This window comes from Anguilla anguilla, chromosome 16 (genome assembly GCF_013347855.1).
Source record: "Anguilla anguilla isolate fAngAng1 chromosome 16, fAngAng1.pri, whole genome shotgun sequence".
In the NCBI taxonomy this organism is placed as follows: Eukaryota; Metazoa; Chordata; class Actinopteri; order Anguilliformes; family Anguillidae; genus Anguilla; species Anguilla anguilla.
In genome coordinates, this window is record NC_049216.1 from 22989164 (window position 1) to 23012896 (window position 23733).

Below are 23733 nucleotides of genomic sequence, written 5' to 3' on the forward strand. Positions count from 1 at the left end.
TTAAATAGAGACCTGCAGTGCTTAACAGGGTTTGTGACAGAGAGGAAGCCCCAGGGGTGGGTTTGGGTTGGGGTACTCCCTGAAACGTGGCAGTCGCGTGTAAAATATGTTGAAGTCGATCACAAAGAAGTAGACCCCCCCCATTTTCCACTGGTTTGAGGGAGTCAGTTCAATTTCATTCAGAAAATGAACTGACATTAATGAATTCAGTTAGTTAGCTGGCCAGCTGAATTGTCTGAATTAAAATGAAATTGACCCCAATCTTCGTACTTAAAACTTCCACACAGAGTTTAGGGCAATGAAGATCTTCCCAGAGCCCTTATTTTAAGTGCAAGTTCAAATTGAGCACCTTTACCAATTGGACTGCTTGGGAGGCCAAATAGTGCCCTGATTTAAAAATTATCTTGTTAATGTTAACTGATGACATTCAACAACATTCTTCCCCTTATCTAAACAATGCACATTTCTGTTTTCATTACTTTTTTCTGCACACCGAGACAAAGCAGAACTGGTGGAATGGCTGAAGCCTTGAAGTTGTCAGGCCTTGTTAAGGTCAGGCCTGTAGACGGCACACAGGGAAGGCGCTGTATGACTGGAGGACGTGCTTCCACTCCCGCAGAAAATAGGACTGGCCGCCAGCCACATCCCAGAGCTGTGTCTGCAGGCCATGACCGGGTCCAGCGGCGACCGCTAACCTCGAAGCGGGCCAGCCACATAGATGCGCTGTGATTGGTGCTCTCCCAATGGCGGCCGACAGGACCAGACTCTGTAATCGAGACGGTTCTGCGAGACAGCGCTTTTATTCTCCCAAGCGGTAGCTTAGGTTTTCACGGCGGATAAGATTCCCCCCACCCACTCTCAGATCAAGCACGTGGTTTCTATTCATCCTGAGTTGCCCCCTCGGCAAAATGTAGCACTCAGGGGAAAATGGGCTGCTTCCTGTCACACTGGGGCGCGGACTGTGCTCTGTGTCCCATAATGCAGCAGTCTGGCTTTCTAGAAAACTCTACCAGACCATTTGTGGAGCATTTATGAGTGGAATTCAGCAGGAAGTAAATTGCTGCTCAGGCTTTTGTTAAGGGGTGGTCCAATCCATCAAGATCCATGACTACTCTCCCACTGCACCCGTACAGGGCTAATGTAAACTGCTGCATTACTCCCCACGGAAGTGCCTCTGTTATATTCACAGCATGTGTGGAAGCTTTACTACCCACAGAGAGCTGCAGCTGGGCTGTTTGGCCTTTCGATGCCTGGCCTGCCCAGCCCTGCTCCTGGAGATCTACCATCCTGTAGGTTTTCACTCAAACCCGGACAAAGAAAACCTCATTCAACAGCTAGAGATCACTGATGCTGCTAATTAGTAGAATCAGGTGTACCAAATTAGGGTACCAAAAACCTACTGGACAATGATCTCCAGGAGCAGGGTTGGGCTCAAGGCAAGAGCACTCAAACATCCTAGTATGTGAAAGGCTGTGTGGATTTGGCTAATCTTGCCTTGGATGCAGTGTGTAATCCAACACTGATAATCCCATTTTATGCTAATGCAGAACCTTAAATGGTCAGATTTCAGATGGGAATTTAAATGATTTGCTGTACACTTCCACTGGCCTGACGTTCTAGGGATGGTTTCCTAATCTCCCAGCAGCCTCTCTGCCCTGAGATGTGGGGAGCATGCGTGATGCAGATTCTGGGTCAGTTGGGTGATTTTCTCTGTTGCTGAGTCGGCACATTTGAGGTTGATTGGGAATGGAGCCATTCGCTCTCTGACCGGTCTTTTATTGGGCACATGATCAAAGCCCTGGTGCCCAAGGACAACAAAGAGACTGACTGCAGTTTCTACAGTGTGGGAAAAGGAACTTCTACCAGCTAATGAGCTGCAAGCTTTAAAAGGCAAGTTTTAAACTAATCTTGCCACCAGTTTAAATTCAGAATTGGGGATAAGTAATTTTGTTCTTCCAGTACCAGGGTTTTAAAGGGGCTGAGAGAATGCTTCAGGCGGTCTGAATAATATTCTTTCACATTGGGGGAAGCACGTATCTATGGGTTCAGTATTCATAAAGAATATGGTTCCTAAGGCTGAAGATTTGAATAATTAACCCCATGTTTTTACACCTGGAGCCATGTTTGAACCTCAGTTTTTTGTTTACGGGATGACTGGGAGGAGATGTTTGTTCACTCACTCTGTCAGACAGCAAAAATCTGTGAATGATCAGCAATGTGTCAGATTCCTAGCCTCTTGTGTGTGAATAGTGATTAGAGGTGGGGGGGCATGAGCAGGAGAAAGAGAAGAAAACAAAGAAAGAAAGAGGGGAAGAGAGAGGAAGAGGGGCCGGGAGAGGAAGTGCGAGAGAGGGAGGGAGGGAGAGTGAGAGACAGTGGGGGACAGGGTGCAGGAGACGGAGAGAGGAAAACAAAAAGAGAAAGGGAGAGGAAGAGAGGAAGAGGGTGTGGGAGAGGAAGAGCGAGAGACTGAGGGGGCACAAGGTGCAGGAGTGTGAGAGGGAGAGGAAAACAAAGAGAGTGGGAGGGGACGGGAGAGGAAGAGGGTGTGGGAGAGGAAGAGAGAGGGAGGGAGAGAGGTATTTTCTGTTGAGGAGTGGGGAGGGATGCTGATGAGTATTAATTAGACTGGCACTGATACCCTTGGTGTCTATCCTGAAGATGGCAGTTGGAGGAGACTGCACTCATCAGGGCAGCCAAACGCACAGCATTTATATTCCTTCCTGTGCAGTGAATGATCGATTCAGACGGCCAGGAACCGCCATTTATTTCTGTTTCCCTTTCCTCTCCCTCCCTCAGTTCTTCATGCTCTCCTCCTCTATGGCGCTGGATGACTTGAGATGGAAAAAATGGAGAGGAGGATGCGTGCTCCCTTGCTGTTTCTGATTAATGTGCGTGTGCAGACGGGCGTAGCATTTTCCTCACTGAGCGCGCTCTGTGCGCGTAGAAATCTGCGTGTTCCAGCTCCCATCTTCCAGCACCTCCTGGTCAGGTGGGTGTCCTGGCTAGAGGGGTGAAGCCTTGACCAGGTTAGGTGGCGTTTTGGGTGAGGGAAAGGGGGAGAGGGGTAGAGGGGGGTAGACGGTTCCCCCCCCCCACCCCCCCACCCCCAACTCACTCACCGCTGATATCACCGCACCTCCTGCCAATGCCCGCGGAACATGGTAAACACAATTGTTGGGTTTTGGATTAAGAGGGACAAGGGAAGTTTAGGAAAAAACAGACTAATGGACTGTGTGTAAACACCATTCAGGCCCTGGCCCTTCTCTTCTCCCTTAGCCACATCTCCACGGCCCCTCCCCTCCGCGCCTGCATGGAGGTGAGGCCTTATATAGTGCTGTCTGTGCGACGGGCTCCATGCTGAGGGTGAGCTCAGGATATCAGGCCTGCTGAAACAGACAGAGCTGAGGTCATGGCGGCAAGTGACCCTGCCGGTGATGAGTCACCGTTCTCCAGAGTACTCCGATGAAAAACGAGTGATTCAACAATGCCATAATTGGAAAGCGGCTTTGGCAAGCGAGGCCCCTCTCTCAGGCCTGCTACCAAAAAAGTACAATTTCACAGCATGCCGGTGCTTTGTTCCAAAAAAAAAAGAACCGCTGCGTTGTAACTTTAATCATTTTTCACAGCCAGGTCCAACACCGACATTAATTTACAGTTAGTGACTGAAATCGCCAACGTCGAATTTGCAGCCCAATGGCAGGGGATTTGCCTGCGGTATGACCGATTGGCAAATTAGCAGAGCGATACATTCGCAAAAGGCTAATCGGAGTTGAGTGGTGAAGTTTTGTGTTGCCAGAATCCTGCATCTCAGGGGAGAAGGAGAGGTGGAAAAAAAACTGTTGATTGGCTCTCATTCTCTCACATAATGCCAGGAAACGTACCCCTCCCTGCACCACCGTGAATAGTGCAAATCTGCATCACTAGAATTCACATCACTAGAATAGATATCGCTAGCATCCCTGTCACTGGAATCTGCATCGCTGAAATCCGCATCGCTGAAATCCATTTGCGGCGTGAGCGTCTGAGTATTTGCGGGATGCGTTTTCTCTCCGCACAGGCCCAGCGAGAAGCGCGCAGAAGGAGCCGAGCCGTGGGTCTGGGCAGGTTATTTATGTGTTTACATTACATGTTTGAGCAGCGCGGCCCTCGGGAGGCTGGCAGCTCCCTCCGTGCCAAACCTCACTTAGACGCCACTCTGCGCCAGCCCCGGCTGTGCAGGAATCTGGCAGCGGCCGGGAACCGGCTGGCCCCTCCGGCCCCGCCCGCCCGCCCGCCCGCCCACCTGACCTCCCCGTGTTTGTTTTCCCTCAGGGGCCGGTGTTTGCACTGCGGACTGTCTGATGGGTGTTTGAGCTAGCGCCGCCCGGCGTCCAGCGTGAGAGGGAACGGGGAGGGAAGCAGCGCTTTCTTCAGGACACCTGCCTGACCTGCCACAGGTGAGTCCGGGAGTGTAGACGGGCGGGGGGGGGGGGGGGGGGGGTGTCAGGGGTGTGCTGTGCTTGACAGAAGAGAGGTGTTTGCTTGTCCGCACCTCCGCATTTATATTTGATCAAAATTCTGGTGAAGCAGCTAGATGTGTGGTGTGGCACAGATTTGATGAAGGGTGCCTTTTTTAAGCAGGTGGACTTGTGTACTTCTAGATTTTCACTTGCTAGCATTCAAAGCCTGACATAAATGTCTGCTTTCATTGGCATGACAAGCACCTGATGGCTTTGTTTATTTGTGCTGAACAAGAAATATTTTAAATGCGGTTGCAATAAAATTATTTTTACTTTGTATGTATATAAAAAATTGTTTGGCAAAGTCTCATGGGTAATGTTCCATTAAAGATGTCACTCAGTTTTGAGAAAAGGCCCTGGGTCATAACCGCTCTGAAGCAAAGCAGCCTTCTATAAGCAAACATGGGCCATGACCTGAACACGCTGTGATGTCACAGGCTGGGACGGGGAATGTTCACGATGTGAGGTCTGGAATTCTGCGCGGGCCCTTTGGGGAAGAGAAGTGGGTGGGAAAATGGCTGAGAAAAAAATGTGGGAACTTGATTAGTTTTTTTGGGGGGGGGATGGGGGGTGGTCAGACGGACATCAAGGACTTATCCCCCCCCAGCCTGTAGTCCACACTCACAGTCAAGTTTATATTTCATGTTTTAAAGGCTACATGGAGTATGAGTATAGGTGCTAAATTCTCTACATAAACACAAGCGGAGGGAGTTTTCAGCCTCTGGCCTGTATTTACTTTGGTTTTTATTGGCCAGTTTCTTCTCATTAGATTAGCATGGTGCCCTTATCAGCAGTGTGAGCTTGTTTGTTTGTTTTAGGAGGGACTGAAGCCTAATTGAGGTTACCAGGGCTGGCACGTTCGTCGCCCTTCCTTGTCCGAGTCTTAATTTGAGATTTTTGGAGCCCTTGCTTTGCTCTTGGCGTTAAAAAACGGCACACTTTGTCAAGCCTCCATAAAATTGGATGTGGCGGTTACAAGATGAGAAGGCATGCAGATCTAAAACAGTATTCCCCCATCCGCTTGACACAAAGGAACATTTTTTTTGTGGGAGTCGGAGAGAGGAAGTCTGACTGAACCCAATTATTCCTAAATTGTGAGTCACTGGTAATGAGGTCATTACCCGAGACCCTGGGAGAGAGCAGAAAGGGTGTACCTCGGCAATGACCATATATGTACATAGATTGCCTGACCACAAGCATTACGGTGAACGATCACACTACATTTTGACCTGTTGCAACGACCAATCAAGCTTGTGTGACTTGTGCATCTCAAAAAAGAAGGGTCTCGCTGTTTCTGTAGGGATCTGAATGAAGGTTAGTAGAAAAATCACTTGTGTAAATTTCAGCATAGTCCAGTGATTTTGCTTACATGTTCAGTATATGCAAGTGTGTGTGTGTATGTGTGTGTGTGTGAGCATTAGGTTCAGATTATGAGGGAACACTTTATGTGTACAATTCAGGTCACTCACTCAGTTTCTTTGAGAACAGCTTCTTTAGCAACAATAGAGTTCATGTCTTTTACAGTCATTAACTCTTTATCTGAAACGGTAGCTGCCTGCTGTCCAGGGCTCAGACCTAATGTAATTCTGAATGGATTCCACTGCTCTCTTTCTTCTTCAAATATGTTCTTTCTTTTTTAAATGCTGTTTTGATCTGGTAAGTGGGCGTAATCCTGGCGTCTCCAGAAATGCAGACGGTCACTGGACACCACGATCGATGCTTCCAAATGGGCCCCCACAAATGGAGCGGGGGAGGAGAGGGGGGCCTGTTTGTGCCTTCTGCTGAACTGTACCAACCGCTTCACTGACGCCATTTAATTGCTTTAGAGTGCGCTTTTATAAAGACCCGCGACCCGCGTAAACACTGCACCCCCCCCCCCCCAAGGCCAGCGTGTGTGGGCTTCGATGCGCAGCCAGAGTCGCGTAAGCGCAGCTGTCTGCTCTCCCTCGGCATTCTGGGAAGCCTGGCTCGTTACTCTAGGCGCTGTGTGAGAGGGTGTGACAGGCACCAGGTCTCTGTGGGTCACATGACTGCGTGGGCCGGCTCAGTCTCTCTTCGACCCCTGTTAGTGGTGGCCGATTTCAGCATGGTGATGGAAGAGGGGTGCAGCACAAAGGAGCTGGTACATGGGGGCGTTTCTGAAATAGTTTTCTTGTGTCCTGTATTTAATTAGAGTTTATGTCTTCCGAAACTATAATTAAATTTTATTGAAAATGTAATTGGCTTGATATCCTTGATAGACTCAGCTGATGTATGAGGACTGTTTGAGCACAAAATGGCTGCCATGCATCTCCTAGGTTGGTGCTTGTTGGTCATTGAGGTTAGTGCCCCCCCCCCCCCCCCCCCCCTCACTGTAAAGCTCTATGGGATCATGAGATGAAGGACACTGCATAAATGCAATCCATAATTTTTATCTTTAGTATTATTAGATGTGTTCAGCTCTGTGCGGGGTGAGATGGCCGCGCTCAAACTCCGTTGCCACCCATGCAGCCTCAGAATTGAAGGACGTGCCCTGCGGATGCCATTAATAAGCTGGAGTCAATAAAAGCATGCAGACGTATGCGTTCCGCTCCATCGAACCCAGGGCCAGTCCCGTATGACGAAGATGGAGCGTGTGACCCTCTCTCATCCGCAGCAGATGGCGCTCAGATTTGGCGCTATCAATAACGCAGGCTGATCAATCCCGCGTGCCCGAGGGTCGTCCGCCCGCGATCGTGTCATCGTCACGGTTACCCCCACTGCTCCAGAGGTCGGAATGGTGGCTGTTCCTATTGGTGTTATGTGCTGATGGTGTGTATATACGGTATAATAATAATAATAATTATTATTATTATTATTATTGCTGTCATTACTGTTATTGTTGTTATTATTCTTATTTGTTACATTTATATTATTAAATGAGAATGAACTAAGTGAACTGTGGAAGAGCCAATATTCCAGGTCAGTGGATCTGCACTGGAGGCTGTTTGTGTGCCGTTGGAACACAAGCACCTAGGCGTCGCTAGCCCAACTGTAAACCATGATCTTAGCGACTGCTCTTTTGCTATCAGAACAAACAAAGAGAAGCCCTTAAAGGAGAGCTCTGTGGGGCGCTGGAGTCCCTCTGGGTGTACCCTGTACTTTCGGGAAGGAAGCAGAGCCCCAGGAGGAGCCTGGGTGTGGGTGAGGGCACTCCGGAGTTTACCGTCGCGTCCTGTACAGTGCGTCCTCCTCCACCAGCGATAAATCTCTCCCCGTTACAACAACAGTCGCCACCTACTTTAGGAGGTGTTTGAGTTCTGCGGTCATTGTTATTTTTAACACTTGATTCTTTTTTTTGTATGACTAATGTTGTGGGAATCACATTGTGCGCTGATGAAATTGATAAATCATTCCGTTGGCTCATAGGTGCAGGAAATTATTTCTTTGAAATGTAGTCTGAAATATGAAACCTGATTTTCCCATGGTTTTATTGATGGGGAAGTAATTTGATATGCCGTTGGGTCTCTCCTCTTGGGGGTTTCAAACCTGTTTTGACACTTGATTTAGATGCATTTTTAATGCTGTATCCTCAGGCCTGCAGCTTGTAATGTAATATGTTTGAAAGGTAATGCAGAGCTCTGTGGGATTGCTCAGACTGTGCTGTTAAGAGTTCAGCTTGGACTGGGAAATTAATTAACAGAATTGTAGTCACTGCTTCTCCACTGTCAATACAGATTTTTTTATGTGAAAGTAAAGTAGCACGTAGCACTATCCTTATCTTTGGGTTTTTATTATGAGCTGTTTTTTTTTATTTTAAAAGCTTGGCTACAATTTGTTTACCTCATGAAATCACTATTTTTTTTAAACGAATGAATGCATTCGGGTCTCATTGCTGTAGTGCTGTGCCCTTTAATTACCAGTAACAAATTTCAGTAAGCACTGGGCTTGCATTTGTTATCGCTTCTGTCTAATTCTTTTTATCTAACCGCCAAATTTGTGGTGATGTGTAGAAATATCAGAGGATCACCGTTGTGTTCAGCTCATGGCCTCCTGGTTTTCCATCAGGGCTTTGTCAGCCGCACACGCGCGTCCTCCCCGGCCTGGTTTCCAGTCTGCCGCGGCTGCAGCTGTTTAAACTGGCCCCTGTGTGTTTGCTCTTTGATGACGGAATGAGATGCAGGATTCTGGCGTTTTGGAGCGCAGGTCACAGAGTTTCTGTACCCCTGTCTCTAGCCACCATTAAATTGTCTGCTGCATATCACTGAATGCCTTCACTTTATTTTGGGAGTTTCTTGACTGCTGGCTCAAAAAACAATTTCAGCCATTTCCTCCTCCGGTTTGCTTTATCGTTATGAAATTGCACTGCTAGATAACATCAGCCAATGTGCTCCTATCTCTGAAACCGAAAACCCCACAGTGTGATATAAACAGTTAATGCAGTTAATCCACAGTCCTTTGGCATGCTTTTAAAATGACAAAAAAGAAATTCCAAGGGGCTGGAAGGGAACATTGTGATATTTGTGTCTTTATTCAGTCTAAAATCTTAACATCTGGTGCTTTTTGTGTGTTCAGCACAGCGGGAGTGCCTGTCACAGCAGAATCCCCACTGTTCTTGGATCAGTATAATGCCAGAATCCACACAGGTTTTACTTTGATCAAACATATCAGTGTCAGATTCCATGTGGTTCTGGGATCAGTCGGATTCAGAAAGACAAACCGCTTCGAAAATTTATTTGTGCCTGAAAATGTAACTCTGTCTCTGTGTCTCCTGTCTCTCTGCCTCTGTCTCTGGCTCTCTGTGTCTCTCTGTCTCTATGATGGATATCTCAAATGGCTGGGATGGTGCATGCCTCTGAAACAGACTGCATAAGAGCTGCCCATGAGTTATCCGTCACTGTCAGTCCAGATCCATCCGCATCACCTGTTGTTTCATTTTCCCCTGCTGCCCTGAAGACATGTGAAGGACCTTAAGCCTGTGCATATTGATGAACTAGGACATGCTTATGGGTTCATCACTGCAATTGCTGGGGTCAGATTTCCTGTGGGTGAGGGGGGGAGGGGGGGGTAAGGGTCAGGGCTTCCTGTCCCTTTCAAATCTGCAGCTTCCCGGAAAGGGACATTGGTGGATTCCCCGAAAGAGAGCTTGTGAGGGGGCTTTGTGTACCTAACATGTAAGCTGGCATTAATCCCTCTGAGTACAACAATCTTATTAAGCCATCCTAAAACTGTGAAAATATTTGCTCCAGGACAGCTGGTTGGGACATGGTGGGGGGGGGGGGGTTCGTCTCCCCCAGGATCATCAGGGGGTCCAGTGTTCCCACTTTAATCACGTTAGCCTCGAGCTCTGTTATTGCCTGCTTGGCCTGCCCTGGACCCTGACAGAAGGACATTAGGGAGCATGCTCACAGCAGTCCCTCAAACCCCTCCTCTTTTGTTGTTGCAGCTGTGTACTACCTGTCTATGAGCTGGGGGAGGTAGGAACAGAGCGATACGTTCAACCACCCAAAAAGAAAAGCATTTATAATATAATACTATGTATGAAAAGGCCTGCGATTCCTACACAGGTCACCCCATGTGGATGTTACCTGAAAATTAAAGCTGACAGTCTGCACTTCAACCTCATATTCAGTCTTTCATTTTGAATTTAATGTACTGGAGTACAGAGTCAAAACAACAAATCTTGTGTCACTGTCCACGTACTAATGGACTGTATGATTGATAGATGGATAAATAGATGGATAGACAGAACGTTTTGCCATTTTTTGGAAGGTAAGAATAAACTGGTAAATGACTACATTGTACGGACTGCCAAAGCAGTGAGCCGTGTGAGGAATAACTCAGGAGAAGCTATGTGCTCTGTAATGTGCCAGAGCTGGTAATGAATGGTCTTTCTCCAGGCCTGCTAACATGTTGAGAGACTGCTCTCGGCATTGTGGCTTAATCCCTCCATACGTTAGGTTGATGGTGAGGCTTCCTCAGTCTGAATGGGACCCAGAGGTGAATTTGAAGCAGCTTCGGGATCGGTGACTGTTACTCAAAAAGTCACGCCAAGTGGGTTTCGCGCGTGATCATTTGCTGCAGAGGAACGGAACAGAGCAGACTCGAGACTCCGCCGCAAATGAATCTCCCAGGAAACCGACCGTCGCTGCGTGCGCTAAGGGCAGAAAACGTGCCGGGCCTCTGGTGCATGTCCGGTTTGAGCTGGTCTTTTTTTCTGTTCTGTGTTGGTGAAACGGTGTGTCTCTCTTTGTTGTTTAAGCAGTTATTGCATTGATAACAGAAATTACATGAATGGATTTGCACTCTGTGTGCATTCGAAGCTGGTGACTGGGATGTGGCTACAGGTGACCTTGGCGGTGGGCTCACAGCTACACACGGACCTATGGGCGCCCATTTGTTGCCGTTGGCTTGACTATCACTGTCTGTTCATCTATGACCCAAATAGTTTAAAGGAACAGGTTCTCCTTTCCTGCTGATTAATCGCTGGCCTCTGCTCATCACCTTGACCTGAGCGTGTTTGTCATGGGAACACAGTCGCCTGCAGTCTGTGCTGATCATATCCCCTGTCTCCACTGAACGGCCATTCCAGGAAGAGCACGGATAGGCGATGACACTGGCTGGGAAACGGCAGCGCTGTGATGGATGCCCACACACTCTGTGATTAATTTATGGAGGATAAGCTTTATCAGTTCTTTTTGTGTACCCATCCGCCCAAGTTTTTTGTGTGCCTGAGAGAGAGCATCCTGTGTGTTGTGGGGGGGGGGGGGGGGCGGGGGTGGCGTAATGCTGTTAGGGTACCGGTGAATCGGAACTGAAAGGCCATTCAGCCACGGTGAGCATGCGTAACCCGTGGGCACACAGTTTCCACGGCGCATTCATTCTTTTCCCCGCACATCCGCTGCTCTGTTATGGAGTATCCTAGCAACGGGCTCTGCTCGCTCCGTGCCGATGGCTCGGGAATGAAATCGGGCTCAGTTCCACTCAAAGGACAGATCCGATCATTTTTGAGGGATTTTTTCAGCTGGCAGTCTGTTTCTGTTTTTTTGTTTTTTTCTCCTGTGAGACTCATTTCTGGTCCCTGCAGTTTGAAATGTGAATGTTGCCTTTGTTCTTTTTCTCTTCCTTTTGTTCAACTTGCATAGAGGAGGGAAGCTTGAGAATTAAAGTTTAAAACTCCCAACATTTCAAGCTGCATCCAAAGTGAAATTTGAAAGAAGACATTAAGGACCGAGAAGGGAAATGCGAGCAGGTTTGAGACATGGTACCAAAGTCCCAGAACACCAAGAACACCACCATGAATTTTCCTAATGTCCTCTGTAGTGACTTTTCCCAAAAGAGAAAAAGCAGCTTAATTTGCAGTCACCACATTTGTTAATTCTTTTATGTGACTGTAGTTGCTGGTTGCACAGCCCATCAGCAACAAAAGATGCATATGAACTTAATGCTTTGAAAAGCAGTTCTTTTGGAATGCTTTTTTTTTTTTTTTTTTTTTTTTTTTTTTATACACTACTAAGTCAGTGTTCTAGTGTTTAGTGTTCTCCATTGGTGTCATTACCAGTAGTGATGGTTACATCAGCATCAGAATGTTTAGTTAAGAGCAGTCTAATCACATATTTGTGATCTTACACCTGAAAGGGTTAAACAGCAGTGTTTACGTCGCACTGCTCTTGCTTTTGAATGATACATTCGGTGCTTACGCACGCACATTCTGTATGGAAGGGAAAGGAACCTGTAACAATAGCCTGAGACGTCACAGGGTTAATAAAGCACATCCTACTGCGGGTTAGGAGGATGGCTGAAGACACGCTGTGATTTATGGGGAAGGGCATGGATTGGGAAACGCTGTTTTGTGACTTTATCAGCTGAGACACACGACAGTCTTGAGACCCTCACCATGTCCGCGCACCCTGCATAATTTATAGCCATGTGACTTCGTACTGTAAATTGCACGCTACATACTTTGCATGGCTTTTTCCCATGCATTTGCAGTCCGGCTTAAAGCAATGCTGATAGAGGGATTTCACGGTTTCCCAAATTAACAAAAAAAAAACAAACACACACATAAACACTGCCAGTGTTACGTGTGTTTACAGATTAAAAGGGAACAGAATGTGCTGTTTGCTTAAGCAACGTAGAATGAGGGGAAAAGTGGCCAGAAGAACGAGCTCCTCTCCTGCTGCTGCGCTCAGGTGCTCATTTTGAGGCCTGGGGTAACCGTGGCTGGCCTAACGCAGTCTCTCATTAGGAAGGGGCCGCAGCACGCAAGCGTATTATTAGTGAATGAATTCACAGAGGAAAAGGATGGATTTAGTTTTCTGTGTGTCTTTTTTTTCCTCCAGGGGGTGGTGGGTTGTTTATGTTGCAGGGAAAAGCGTCCCGCTGTGAAATGAAGAGAGAGCCTTGACGCTAATTGCGTTGTAGCCCTCCCGTTACAGCGAGCGCGGCGAGAAGAGCGATCGGCGGAGAGAGAGCGCCGTGCCGCCCGCTGCTCTGTGAATTCCCGCCGGTCTGGGGCAGGGCGGAAGCCCCGTGCCCGCGCAGCTGAAAGCAAGGACTAAGGAGAGAAAGAGAGAAAGAAAGGAAGGAAGAAAGGAAGCATGAGCTGGAGTGAAGGAGTCTCTTGTGATCAAGAGGCGCTCTTATGTAAGGCTCACGTGCCGATGCGGTCTCTCTCTCTCTCTTCCGCTAATCCTCCTCCTCCATGTGGAGAGGCTCTGGGTTCTGTCTCCGACGGTCCCGCTCTTTCCGTTCGGGCAGCACTGTGCATAGTTTCAGCTGCTTTCAGAGGCATTCTGCGCTGTGATTGGGCAGATTTGCTAATCAATTCCATTCAGTCACGCTTCTTAACTGGGTAAACAACTGGATTGTATCATTTGTAGCACCGTGCGTGCTTACATGTGCACGTGCTCGCTCTCATTTTCAAGTACCCTGGCCATAGATTGTGCTCATATATTAAATACACAGACAGACAGACACAGATAGACAGACACACACACACACACACACACACACACACACACAATGAATGAGAAACCTGGGATTTTCCTTCCCTTTTGGGGCTGTGAGGGAGACACGGTGCCTATGAGGGTTTTCAGAGAAACAGACAGTGACCCCAGCTGATTATCTCTCCCTGTAGCAGGGCTGCCATGCAGTGATTAACTTCAGTTTCAGTGTGCAGTGCAGTTCCCTCGGGACACTGCGTTTATGTCCACTACACTGGAGGATGGCGAAAGCAGCTGATTCTCAAACTCCTGTCTTTTGTCTAGCGTAGCCTAATCAGCCGCTCGTTGTCTGTGCCCTTATTTTTGCATTCCTGCATTGGGTGCTCTTCTGCACGTGCCAAGGCTGAATTTCTCTGAACAGTTTGGCAGCACCATTAAGCAATTGCATTAGTCAAGCTATTACTTCAGTGCTTTGTGTACCATTTGTATTTCACTTGGAATTCAAAAGGAGGGGGGGAAAAAAAACAAAGTGCACTGCCATCATTGTGGAGTTATTGATGTTGATGATTCACTTATGTTGCACTGAGCGATTCCATTATGACCCCCAGCAGAAGGGCGCTCGGTGGTCGTTTAGTGAACAGGAGTGTCTCCCAAGCTTGTATTATTGATGACTCCCATGTTCAAGCCCAGGCTAATGGCCAATCGGCCTCGTGGGCTCAGGCCACAATTAGCCTCAAGGACCGTGAGACCGGCTCTGCTGCCCCGTGGCATTGATCAGCCGTGTGCGGACCGTGTCCGTTTTGCGTCAGTCGTAAATAAATATGCAGTTTATATGTGCATAATCCTGCAGAATGGGTGCTTCGAGCCACGCGTCACTGCCCTGCCATTTACCCCAGAAGGTTTCTTTTTTATTTTTAATACCAGTATTTATTTTATTGTATCTAGGGTGGTGGAGGCGTTATTGTTAGTGCACATCTAGCTGGGACAGTATGATTTTGTTTTTAATGTTCTGAAGCAGGAAATGATGCAGTTCAGTTTTTATATCTGAGTCTGGAGGGTTTCAAAAAACAAAGGACGAGTTTGAAAGCCGAATGTGGCGTGATGGTTCATCCATATGGACGTTCTCTTGGTAGCGTTTTCAAGATTTTCTTTAAAATTCCTCTCTCGCAGTGCTCCATCCAGCCCTGGAACGGTTTCAAGAGAAATGGATTTAAGATCATTTTAATGACATCAGCAACTGTCATTTATTTATTGTTGTATAAATTACAAGTCACAGGGAGAAAACCGATGATACTTTGCAGAATGTACAAACAGTCATAGAAGGCTGTTGCCTCTGGTGTGTGTGAAAATTCTTGGGAGGTGGGGGACCAATCAGCAGCAGGGAGGCCTATAGGCTATTGGCAGACCACACCTCCTCAGGTTTACCACTGGAGGCGTGGAGCAGCAACATAGCATAGGCCTAACAGTTAGGGAACTGGGCTGTTAACTCAGGAGGTTACCGTTTCAATTGGCATGAGCGTCATTGCTGTTGTACCCTTGATTAAGGTGCTTAACCTGAATTACTTGAGTACGTGCCCAGCTGTATTAATGGACAGCATGAAAAAATAATGTAGACCGTGTAAAACGATCAGGATGAAGGCATCTGCTTGGCAAACATAATGTAATAATAATGTGTGGCTGCAGTTTTTGCTTGACTCATTTGATTGGAGATCTGTTTCATTTGTGTTTAAGAGCTGTTGCTTTTGTATGCAGAGACACCAGCTGCTGGACAAGTCATCCGGTTTGACCCTCCACTGAGAAGCAGATGCCCGTTTCATCTTTAAAAGCTGTCCACAGGGCATGCTGGGAAGGGGGTGGAGTAGCACTACACTTATGCATCAAGTTGATTAACTGAATCCTGACATCTCATTTACCAGCCTTGTTTAGAATCTCAGGAACTATGCATTGTGGGATATTGAGGAATGGGATATATGTGGCACTCTCCAGCATGAGTCTGGCTGTATTTTGGTGGGTTGGAACTCCTCTGTCTGTCTTTTACATTGGTAACACAGAGGTAGGAAGCAGCAGCCAGGGGGGTCAACATCGTGCACCCCAGCATCAGTCTGTACACATCCTCCACATCTGCATAACCAGGAAGTGCTTGGAGGGTGAGTATTCGTAACTTCAGAATGAGGACTGTTGACGTAGTGTACTGGAACAAATTTTGGAAATGCTGTGCTTTAAAAAGTTGTGTAGTACTGTTTACATATATGACTTGTTTAAAACAAATGCTAATTTCTTCATTTTTGTTTTATGTTGATTACTTTTATGACATGGAATATTTATTATGCCAAAAAAATGGTTGAAAAAAATTGCATTAATCATCAATTTTTTCCCACAATTTGTGCCGGTACTGTATGTCATTGGCAGGCCAGTCTTAGTGTGTTTGCTGTGGTGAGCGATGACTTCTGATTGGTTCACGCGAGGGAGGTGACAGCTCATGGGGTTTCTGCCCATAATGTGGTTGAAGTGTCAGGCTGTTGAAGGCTGTGCTGAACCTGAGGAGATGCACAGCACCGGAGTGTGTGCTTCCTTTAGCCCGATTTCCTGCTCTGCTGTTGGAATTGGCTGGTCTCACTGAGGACGTCACTGGGCCAAATCCCTGATGGCGCACTGCTGTTGTAAATTTTAAACACTCTTGTTCCCAGAATGGCCTTATTTGGACAGTTGTCTTTGTTTTTGTGGTTGACATGGTGATGCACCAATGCAACTGTACACAGCTTAAGTCTGGATGGAGTGGGGACTCATTTTGGTATTCTGGTATCGTCTCTCTTGTTTTTTCTCCGTCTCTCACTTTCTCTCTTTCACTCTCACTTTCATTCTGATTTATTATTCTATTTTGCTTTCTCATTCTCCCTTATCATTCTCACACTCTCCCTCTCTCTCTTTCAGTCTCCTAGAATGGTCATTAAATATTAATCTCCAAACTACATTAAACTACTTTTACCTCCTATGCAAAATGTGAACCGATGCGGAAATGGAAAAGCAGTGTCCAGACTGGGCCTCTGTCACTTTCAAGTGTTTGTCATTCAGGCAGATTCACTGTACTGAAAGTCTGGATTTTAAACGTGTCTGTCTAAACAGGGTGCTGAACTCACTGGAGTCCAGGGTGCTGGGGCAATTTGTTTGAGGTGATAACAGGATGTCGTCTGGGAGCACGCCTCCGTTCCTTTCAGACATGGTGGAAGGCCTGTTTGCCAATTTCCTCTCGTGACAAAGGGATATAAACGGCATCTGCAGAGCCTAGACTGTGGTAAACTGGAAGTTTTATTAGCCTATATTATTATATATGCAGCAGTCACGCCTCTATAGATGCACTTACAGGGTCACTGAGAAGAGGTAAACATGTTTTGCATGTTCTGAAGAATCCCCACTATATCAGCATCTCTGACAGACCTTTAAGCTTGTAAGTTATCACTTTGAATTATGATTTTATAGAAGCAGCCTGCTCGTAGCAATTCTTATTTTCTTACTTATTGATTTTAATGTCTGTAATAAACAACCATACCATATGGTTATGCAGAGTGACAGAGTCTGAGGCAATTCCTCCATTTTGTTTGCTGATGTGTGCTTAATGTGAATGTCAGGCAGTAAGGAAAGAACAGACATTGGCATACGCATACTCACTCAGTGGCTCTGTGAGTGCAGCTCTACCTATATGAGTACTGTCATTTAAGTGTTAAAGTATTTAAAGTGTATGAGTACTGTGCTTTACTGGTAAATGTATTTTACCTGCATGAGTACTGTTCTTTACTTGTACCAGTACTTTACATGTATGAGTACAGTCTTTTACCTGTAGGAGTCTTTAACATGCGTGAGTACAGTCCTTTACCCATATGAGTATTTTACCTCCGTGAGTACTGTCTTACATGTAAGAGTATTTAACCTGTATTAGTGTACTGCCCTGTACTTATGAGTATATTACCTGCATTAGTAGTTTACTTGTACCAGTACCTTACCAGTGTGAATATTTGGCCCATGGCAGTACTTCACATTAACCAGTGCTTTACCTGACGCTTGAGTAGAGCAGGCCGGGTGTTCAGTCCTGGTGCCAGGCTCAGTGTTTTGGGATTTTGTTGGAACACGTTTCCTGCCTCTCAGCTGTTGAAGGAATGCCCTACTGCAAACCTGGAGCTGTTCCCCGTTTGTGTGTACAGCACGTTTCAGCATGTCACCCAGCAGCCTCTGGGATTCCTTCAGTCTAACCACAGCATTGTGCTTCATCCTTCATTTTCAGTATCGAACTCAAGCAAGTTTTTATATTACTGACGCAACATCGTGAGCAGTGCTGGAAGTGCTGGTTTGGAATGCTGAATACATGTCGTTTAGCAAGTTAAGGATGTGCTTTTTGATGGTGAGATTCAATCAGGCTGTGTGCATTTGTCCATTGATATTATTGGAGTGGAGGAGAGGTGCATTGTTTGAAAGTATACCACAAATTCACACAGATGTGAGATGTCCATTTTGTTTGTGCTCTGGATCTACTGGTATGCTTTTTTTTTTACCTGCCTGAGTACTGTTCTTTACAACAACAAAAAAACTCACTGAAGGCAGCTCGTTTTGATTTCCTGTCAAGAAGTCGAAGCCACTGCAGTGGAATAAATGGTATGGCTCTCCTAATTTGTTTTCTCCCAAAACTTTAGAAAAGTATAAATCCAGAGGCTAATTTGTGCAGTGACATTTCACTCAAAGACTGAAATGTGGTGCTGGAAGCACGCCAGGGGATGGCGTTTTACATTTTTATGACTTAATTTATATGCTAAGCACTGATGAATATGGATTCATATTTAGAGCGTGCTACAAGACAGCTCATGATTCCCGTGACTCATTGCTGTGTTTACAGTGCGGTTGTTGGGTACGGTAGTAATTAGCATGCTGCATGCCAGCTCAAAGCTCCTGCTCCCCTATGGCTTGTTTGATTGCCATTTGAAGATGAGTCCTGTCAAATCGTATCTGTTATGTCATGAATTCAAAATAAGCAAACAGAAACACATCATCACAGACAAGAAGGTTTTTTTTAGTTTTACAGTTGTAGAATTTCATAAAATCAAGTGAGACTGAGTCATCAGGGTTATCGCACACGTGCTAGCATTGCTCTCCAACACTTGCTTAGCTATATTTCCACTCTCGGTCTGTGAGAAAAAGGTGCCACAGTGATAATGTTTTTTTAAATTTACTGCCTTTGAGGCTGACAGGGCCTCTCACACTGCCAGCCACTGCCAGTTGTGCAGTACATGTCTCCATGCATTATTCCACAGGATTTGAACTTTGGCCTCTATGGAGGAAGAAGATGAGCACCATTTCGGCTCTTCCCACTGCCACATGCTCACCTATATCCAGGTGTGCCCGGTTTGTTAAACCGAGCACCGATGGCCTGTTGAGTCTGTCATCCAGTTAAGGAGCTGTCCTACTGCATGGCCGCACCCCACAGCTGGGTATCGAATCCAAGTCAGTGCCAACTGCGGCCTGTAAACCTGCCGTGTGACACAGTGACACCTAGGGGTTGGAGGGTTTATTGGCTGGGTTGACAGTATCACATCAGCAAATCCTACCAGTCAAACTGGTGCCTGCACCCATAAACATATTAAATTGGTGAAAGGGTTCCAATTTCTTCCCAAATGAGCAACATCACATCCTGATTGTCTGTTGTTATTAATATTCTAACCGCACACTTGTTTAGCTGAAGTCAAACCCCTCTGGTTTGCAATTATTAAGAGTTTGGCAGTCTGTTGTTGCTCTGAGTCCCATAACAGTCATATAACGTCCTGTGTTCCTACTGGTTCAGAGAACCCTGTGCGGGAGGCTGTGCTGACGAACGTCAGCAGGGTTCCGCACCTGCCACCCTGTATCTGCACTGAGAAGGAGGAGGAGGAGGAAGCCTTGTCTTTCTAGAATGCGCCCATCAGAGACTGCGCCGCAGAAGGGAGGCAGGAGTTATGAAGGATGAAACGGAAGTAGTTTTTCCTCCCCCTCTCCCTTGTCACTCTCTCTATTTCTTTCTCTCTCTCTCCCTCTCCTGGATTCCAGGTGATGTGAGCTCTTTCATGCTGAGTGCATGGAGTTTCTCATTATCTCTTTCAGCAGGATGAGCTTTTTTCTTTTTTTCCCCATTTCCCACGGTTTTTCGCACCGATTCAGCCATAATTATGATCTGTTCAAAAGAAAATTTTTGAAGAGGTTACTCTCAGGGGAATTTTATAGATTCGCTTGTGTGTTAATTTAGGGGGGGGGAGGAGAAGAGACGGGGGCAATATGCCTTGTGTAAATGTGAATGGGTGGTGATTTGAGGTGTTGAGCACGCAGTCATTTCTCACCCTCATGAAAAAGAGGAGGTTTGCAGTTGTGAAACAACGTGTGCTAATTGCCGGTGCATTAACATGCTTAAAACACTACTGCTGCAATATCTGAACGCTGTCTGCGGCTGTGCTCTTACAGCAGAGCAGTGTCATTGTGGTCTCCGGTTCTGATAGGCTGACAGCCTGCTGATTGGCAGACTGATTGGCTGAAACTGGTAGCTGGTCTGGACTCATTGGTCTGCATATTTTTGTGTCCTTCATTACCTGGCAACAGGCTCATGTTTAGTCTCTGCTGCAGGATTTCCAGAAATAGTCTGAGCCACAGTCATCTTCTCCATGGAATTTTTCCCACACTACATTCTTCATTGTTTTTTTTTTGTTTTTTGTAACCGAGGAGATGTCCGGTTCAATCCCACAGCTTAAAGCACAATGTGCCCTGACTTGCTTTTTGCAGCCCAGCTCCATCAATGATGGATAAGGGATACTGTGTTGCGGTGGAAGTGATAGCAGTACTATATCTCATGAAATAATGATCTTAGAGTTGGGTTTGAAAAGTTACCCACTGAGTCACAGACCCATTCCTCTTTACTGCCAGGTGTGCAGGTGGCTTTGATGTGAAGCATTTCAAAAGACACAGCCATTTTCATTGTGACAAATTTAGGGAATCATCCAGTGTTCAGGAGAAATGCTAAGTTAATGTATCAAGATAGAGCCTATGCACATGCATTCAAACACGCACACACACACACACACACACACACACACTCCCTTCATCAGATCTCACTTCTGTATTGGCCTTTTCCTCTGCAGTTAAACATTACAGTCTAACATCCTTCCTTTGACCTGGGGGAGATAGGCTCTCTGATCTCTACTGAAGGGCTTCTACATAGGGCTTGATCTGTCTCTCGCCCTCACTTTCTCACTCTCTCACTCACTCACTCACATATACACGCACACACACACACACACACACACACACATCCCTGTCATGTTTCCTGCTCTTTGGAGGAATGGCTCCGTTGAGGAACACCCTCATGCATATTTCACGACTCCCAATATCTCTCAAATAAAATAAATTAGGGAAATCTGTAGCTGTTACTTTTTAATGGGGTGAGTCCATGTGGGGAATGTTAATCTGGAGCTTCCTTGACTCCTGCCAGTTCTAATGGAAAACAACCCCATAACTCCCTTATCGAAGCAATAATTAGATCTGTGTAGATGAAAAATGATACCACCCTATTTGATATCAGCTATACCCTTAATGAGTGCAAAGCTACTCTTTGCTTAATGAGCGTAAAGTTACACTTTCCTTCTGTGTAAAGTTATTGTTTCTGTAATGAACATAAAGTTAATGGAAAGTAAGAAACAAGTCGCACGTGAAAAGCTAACACATTTGGGAAGCATTTGGTTTGTCTGTGTATAATAATTTTAGTGTGCGAGGGAACAATAAATCAGTAGGCATGCTGAAATTCTTTTTCCAATGGAAGTTTTACAACTGGAAGAATAAGACATGGCGGTGTGCTTCCACTGGGCTTCAGCAAAATGGAGCGTGGTACGCTTCCCGGCCCAAAGTCTTCCTCTGTTCACAAACACAGTTCTCCTGCGACAAATTCAAGATGGCCGAGCTAAACGCGCGAGCATGGATTTGTCACGCTGAATAAAAGTGCAGCGCGGTGCTGTGACACGCCCGACTGCCGCTCCTTCATTTCTCCGCTCCTGGACATTAGAAGTCTGGTCTCGACCGTGTCCAAACCAGGTTATTACGCTAATCCATGTCCAGGGAAGCAAAGTGCTATTCAAGCGTAGAGAATGAACCCTGTTCCATTTATTCTTGGCTTTGGCTTATGTATATAGTATATGTAACAGGCAAAGCGGTAAGTGTCTGTAAGCATTTTTTTTTTCCTCAGGAGAACTGTCATTTGCTTTCTGGGCCCGCGTTTCAAATCCCATTCCATTAGACTGCCAATGCGACTGAGCTGGAAAAGGTCAATTATTAGTGTGTGAGGCCAGACTGGCGCTCTGGAGTGACAGATAATGGAAGTGCAAACCCCATGACTAGACGCGCAAGTCTGCTTGACAATTACCCTTTCATAATATCAGATGAGATTAGCCACTCGCTCTTGAATGTGTCATATCTGTAGAGCGTTTTTCAGCAGCACACGCCGCACTGTCACAGATGAGTTTGTCTGGTGTGTTCCTCACCGTTTGTAAGTATATTAAATTTGTTCTTTTTGAGCAGCCGTTAATTCACCATGGGGGTATAAGAACTGGCTTCTGTTTTCAGCTGCTTGCCTGTAGTGGTGAAATTCATGTCCAGCATTGTTCTCTCTCTTTCTCTCTCTCTCTCTTTTCTCCCACTCTCTCTCTCTCTCACTCTCTCTCCCTCTCTCTGCGGTGCTCTGGAGAATTGCAGCCCTGTCTCTTGTGTTGATCAGTTGTGCCTTGATAAGCCTTGATTTCTGTGTCGACGGGTGGCACGTGCCTCTCCACTCTCAACTCGCCTCTCTGCCTTCCTGAGTGTTTTTGTGTCTTTCTCCTTTCAAAGCCACGTCCAGAAAAAAAAAAAGAGTTTTACAGAATGATGTTTACGTGGGGCTGCTGTGTGGTTCGTCCTGCTAGCACTCTGGGTTTTGGGCTGGCGGCCCTGTGGAGTGGCTCACAGATTTCCCACACTGGCACCCAACTGTGTGACACATTGAAGTGATTAATGTGGTGCTGATGTGAAGACACCAGCAGTAGTGTCATCAGCCTTTTAACTTAATAAGACCTCCTAGGACTGTCAGTCACTCTCTCTCTCTCTCTCTCTCTCTCTCTCGCTCACGTACACACACACGAACATGCACACACACACAGACGCACACAGATATACATATACTAATATGCACCTGCATGTACACTCCCTTGCATTACATTATTCAGAGCGCAAGTACTTGCTTGAGTAAATACATACAAGTTTAGGCCACTGTCTGAGCTGATATGAGTTATAAGTGATAATACTACATTTTCAATCATCCTCTTGCATCTACTATGGCACTTAAGCTCATGCTAGAGGGGGATTGAAAGTGTAGTTTAAATAGGTGTGGCTTCATGTTTTCAGTGTCATATGTGGACACAGATAGTGGCACCCTGTACATGCTCACACGCACGCACACAGACATGTTAAACCCACTGTACGCAGTTTCCTTTCACACAAACCTCTCTAAGCTTGTACAGGCTGTCTAACGGGCCTGTTGCGGTTGTCGTTGGTGTGTGAATCTGACGGCGCTGGGAGCTGTGGATTTGCAGTGTGGAGGGGGGGTTGTGGTAAGGGTCAGAGTGTGTGCAGTGTATCATGGGCGGGGGTACGGGAGGTGCACCTGGGGCGGGGTGGTGGCACTCTGCTGAGGAATGCGTCCCGCTGGCCTCCGTGACCGACGGGGAGAACAACCCCCCTTTCACCCTCCCCAATCTCACAGTGTCCTGAGAAAGAATTCCTCACACGCCTTCGCCCTACCTGAGAAATGTCTTCTCTCTGCAAACTCTGAAACCGGTGTGATACGAGGGCAGAACGAGGGCAGAACAGTGTCCCACAGCCCACTCCTGTCACTGCCAGTCATGGTAGGGTTTTGCTGAGGTAACGGTAACACACACCTTTGTTTGAATACATTACACTGTTTTAATACACTGCAACTTTTTTTAATTCAGTGAAACTCAATTTAGACACAATCTTTTAGCTCCAACTTGTTTTTAGCACCACTCGTTACGCGTTTTAATACAGTGCATTTCACAAAAAGCAACTATTTTCTGAGCAATATCCATCTGATTATCACCTGCACCTCTTTAGCCAGGCTGCTGCTGCACTGAATTCACTTTTCCTGTTCACTGAGCATCGGTAGGCGTACCAGATTTAGAATTTGTGAAAATCGGACATCATAAGCACCATAGGGCATCCTGAAGCTTGATCAGCCTGGAAATTTATATCCATTCTGGACCACAAACTCATCCTGTACGAAT

General features: G+C 46.4%; 1 protein-coding gene across 1 annotated transcript in view; it reads left to right on the plus strand.

Moving 5' to 3' along the window:
• The window catches only part of peak1 (pseudopodium-enriched atypical kinase 1), a 120327-nt gene that overhangs the window by 18969 nt on the left and 77625 nt on the right, over nt 1–23733 (plus strand). Inside the window, exon 2 of the mRNA XM_035395671.1 lies at nt 4315–4439. The gene's annotated coding sequence lies outside the window, so the exon portion shown is untranslated. The remainder of the gene's footprint in view (nt 1–4314; nt 4440–23733) is intronic.